The sequence below is a fragment of the Benincasa hispida genome, chromosome 12, assembly GCF_009727055.1.
Source record: "Benincasa hispida cultivar B227 chromosome 12, ASM972705v1, whole genome shotgun sequence".
NCBI lineage: Eukaryota > Viridiplantae > Streptophyta > Magnoliopsida > Cucurbitales > Cucurbitaceae > Benincasa > Benincasa hispida.
This window is the reverse complement of record NC_052360.1, coordinates 19,370,089-19,374,994: the sequence shown is the minus strand read 5'-3', so window position 1 is coordinate 19,374,994 and position 4,906 is coordinate 19,370,089.

Sequence of the window (4,906 nt, the reverse complement as noted above, 5' to 3'; positions counted from 1 at the left end):
CAAAGTGGATCCCACAATCCGTTCTTGTTGGGTTTTATGTCCTAAAAACTCATAGTTTGTAAAATGATAAAATTTTCTATTATCAATATACTTGTTATTGATCTCATAAATTGTATGAAAGTTTAAATCCAATAAACTAAGACCTATGACTATTGTATGAGTACTTGAACTTTATGTGGAGACATAAGAGTGGATCGGGTTCGGGTAAATAGTCAAAATGATTTATGGTACATGAATGAGGTTGGGTACCTTATTCTGGTAACACTATTGGATGCAGCCTACTCTGTAGTTGTTACAAAGAGTTGTAAAGTGCTACATACGATGTGATCCTAATTCGTACATGTTATGACATGAGGAGTAGGGGCGTCATATGCAATGAGTTTGCATAAGATCAGGACCAAGAAATGAGTCACTCTTACTTTATAACGTTGTTTACTATTTAAAACTGACTATTTCACCTAGATGACCTAGGTAACTCAATCTTAATCCTGAGCTAACTATTAACTCCTGTTTATTCGGGATTGCCATTAAATTTGCATAATTGAGGGTTGGCTCAATAGCGCCGGCTCAATAAGACTCCCATTTCATTGGTAAGACCAGATAGATAGCTGGGGACATAGAGTGCAAGATGGAGTTCACGCCTACCTAATTTAGGGATAGGAGAAAGGTTGTTCTCTCAAGTACTGAATCTAAGTCTTGAACAAGGGGCACCACCCTCTTACTGGGCTGAGAGAGTTTGGTTTGGTGATTGGATCACAAATCAGTTGTTCATTAGAGAATTAGTAGGGACTTGAGGAATAAGACGTAATCTCGGGGGTAAAACAGATATTTGACCCAGCCATTATTACGAACAACTTGTGAAGGGTCGACTTGTTGATTATGGTTAAATTATGTGGATATAATATATCTACAGTGAAGGGAATATAACTATGGACTTTAGTGGAATTACCCATTAGTTAACGAATGGAGATTAATTTGGTCTAATGAGTTTAGTCAATTAATCTCAGATCATTGGAACCTATGATCTGTAGCTCCGCGAGGTCCCCCTACTAGCTCGTAACAGACTAGCTCTAGAATAGTGTGATAAATTAAATTGAAACGTTCAAATTATAATTAAGGGAATTAGTAATTATATGAAATATAATTATGTTTAATTTTAGAATTAAACGGAATAGAAAAATTTATATATTTAAATATGATTTAAATATATAAAGATGGATATGTGTTAAAATTAATATAATATTTGATATTAAATTAATTAAGTTTTATTTAATAAAAATTTTGGTTAATTATAATTAATTTATGAAATTAATTAATTTTCATTTTTAAAAATCAAATAGATATTTTTAATTAAATTTATTTTAGATAAATTTGAATAATTTTTTGAAAAAAAAACACAAAAAATGGAATAAAATTGGAATTTTCCATTATCCATCACCTAAATAGCTCACACATGAAGGATTAATCTTGCCTTTGCTCTCTCTCCAAGCATGAGCTGCAACTCATGCAGCTCTTCTCTTTCATTTGTCTGCTAATATAATGAAGAGATTGGAGTGAAAATCGGACATGCAATCCATAGAGATTTTTAAGAGATAAAACTTATTTGAAGAAAGTTTCAACAAAGTTGCAACAGTTGGAGTTTTTCTCTTCTTTCCCTTGATTCAAGCTTTGTTTTGAGTCCCACAACTCAATCTAGAGTTACCAAGAGAATAGTGGAGAAGATCTTGAGGTGGTACTTAACAAAAGATGAAGGAGAAGATTGCATTGGAGAAGGAGCTTTGAAGAAGTTCTACCAAGAGGTATGTCTTGAAACCCAATTTTTTTTGCAAAAACATGCTTTATATTATACACAAAATTAGTTGGAATTTGAGTGCTTAGATGATCCTTGTGCTTCTGCTGTTTGTTGATACAAGAAACTACATTGGATCAGTAGCATCCAAATTAAGCTATTCAATTCGTTTAAGGTTTTGGATGCTGTGTTTTCTATAATGAGAAATATAAAACTAGTGCACTGAATATGGTTTCTGAAGTTTTAGCTGTTATTCTCTTTAATTTCTCATTTTAAATTTGTAATGCTCTTGCTTGATGAGCTTTATGTGTTCCCAAGGTCTTAATTTATTTTGGATGTTCATTATGAGTTGAAAATTAGCTTGTTTAAATCCTGCGAAGAAACAAGCCGAAGAGGCGAGTTGCAGTTCCAGAAAAACAGTCCTTGTTTTCTATCGTCGCTGAAGAGTTCCAATTAGCTTAAATTGATCGTCTAGCTCCAGGAAAGCTACACTGATGTGAAGAAAAGCTAGACATCGTTATAGTAATGGGCATTGGTCGTTTGTGATGTTAATGCTGACGATCGCGTACCTTGCCAACGAGAAGCTAAACGATGTGCATTTCAATTTGCTATATTCAGTTAGCATTAGCCGATCGTTTACTTTGGCGTGGTGTGAACTAAACGATTACGTTGGAAATTACTATACGATGGTGTTCTGATACCGATACGTTTTCTAGACAACGGATGCCGCTAATGTGCGATGCAGTGTAGTTAGTTAGTGATAGCGTCTGATGCAGATTGTTAGATGCGAGCTTAAGCGATCGTTATAGACGACGAGTTGCTAAGTCGATGCGTTTCATAGTTTTCTATGCGATGGAACTATAAACAAATCGCTTTACCATACGATGTGTTATTTGAACCGATGCGATGATGTTCTTTACGATAAGTTCTAATAGAAACGATCGTTAGCTATCAATGTACTGAAACATTGACATGCAGCCTAGATGAATGGATGTATAAGTGATCGTTGGTCTCTATCGAAATAAAATAAGCGATGTTAAGCTGCCATATGATAACTTAAGTGATCGATTGAAAGAGCTATATGATAGCCCTGAGCGATCTGCTTACCACGATACGTTTATCTTGATCGGGAGCTAAACGACTTTGTGCTTCGTGAGTTGCTATGCGAATTAGCATGATACACAAAATCCTTTACCTTAATGCAGTAACTGGGCGAATGCATTTGAATAGCTATGTTGATAGCATTAAACTGATCATTTACGCTTTTCACGCGCTAAACGATCAAGCATTTACTAAACGTCTGCCAAAATGCAACGACGAATGGTCATCATTTGCATAAATGATGAGACCTTAACGAAATGTTGAACTTTCGTTTGTGCCTAAGGATTATGCGGTTTATCGACCAGGTTCTCTTTGTGGTGGTCTTGGTTCAGCTTCGAATGGTTCTTGGGCTTGGTCCAGGTTCAGACTTGGTTAGTTCTGGTTCAGTCACGATTCAAGCTACTTGGATTCGTTTTGGAGCGCGATATAAGCGGGTTCCGGAGCGGTTCGTGAGCTGAGTTTATTGTAATAAATAGGCTCTGTTTGCATTCTTTTTTTTTTAATTTACCAAAACTAAAACACCATATCAAGTCGTGTGTAATTATTATTTATGCATTTTGATTATGTATATAATTATACATATCTTGTATGATGCAATCAGTACAGTTATGCTATTTTAGATCTTAAAATCCCATCATAGGGACGCATATTACATGCATTAATAAAAATGTTTATAATTGTATATAATCAATTAAGGTAGCATAAGGTTATCTTGTATTTATATAGTAAATGTTAATTAAAAATGTATGAATGGCCTCATGTAGATTATGAATTTTTAGCATGTCTAAAGTTTTATAAGTTGTTATAAAATTGGGTTAGACATTTAAAATCCATAAACAACAGCTGCATGCTCACGTAGGTTGACCACCTGTTTTAATTGTTAAAACTTATAAAACCAAGGTTACAAACTCAATCGGTATATAATCCTGTCTAAGGCTGGGGGTACTTAAGTTGACGGGTTACGGAACACCTCCTACTTGGGAATTATGGCCAAATTATTGAGCGTTGGTAACCGGTGTTATGAGCATAGTGAGTGATGTGAGGTAATAAAATGGTTTATCACCTAGACATCATAGGTTAAAATCCAATTATAAGAGTTATACTTGGATAAACCACATAGACTTAGGGTTTTTTTATTAGTCGAAAAGAACCTAAGTATAAATATACCCAATTAGAACACTTTAGTGGAAGTTTAATAACTTCTATATGATAGAGTTATTAGAAAACTTCAGTGGGAGATTAATAACATATATGATACGTTATTTTTAGCTCTCACGTCTCTAAGAGTTCACAATCCAGATTTAAGCAGTACTTCGTGTCACCCTGGGAGTGACCTCCCTTCAGAAAGTATTTTTTAGCTTAAATCTAGATTTCGGTGAATAAGAGGAAGTTGTTCAAATATAAGTCTTTTATACGATAAATAGATTTCAACTACCACATCTCACATAGTTTACACCATGAGATTCATATGACGCTTCGTGTCACCCTGAGAGTGACCTCCATTCGAATAGTGTTTTGTATGAGTCAATATCAAGGTAAACGGAGGAAGTAGTTCATAGTAAGTGGGTGAAGGATATGTGTCAATATATCCTACGGTCTCCTCCATTAGTCTGAACCGTGAGATTCCTATGTTGCACCTGCTGGTTTGCTTTAGGCGGTCTTTTGCTAGTCGTTTAGCGACGGCTATCCCCTCGGAGGGTTGTAACATAGGATTCGGAACAACACAGGCTTCAGTAAAATGAATAGGGTCTTATAGTTTCGTCTTTGATGTTGTCTTCTATTTCAGAGGCAAATTCATACCGTCCTATAGGATCTGAAAATGGCAGGTCACACTTACAAGAATTACTAAGTTGTTAGTAAAGATCTTGACTGAAAACGATAACTAAATGACTATAGGAATAAGAGTTATTCCGAAGACAATAGGAATAAAAGTTATTCCAGAGATAGTGTTTGGTCAAAATTGTTTGTTTTAGTGAAGGAGTATCTGACTACCCCACGGTAGCACATATTCTGACT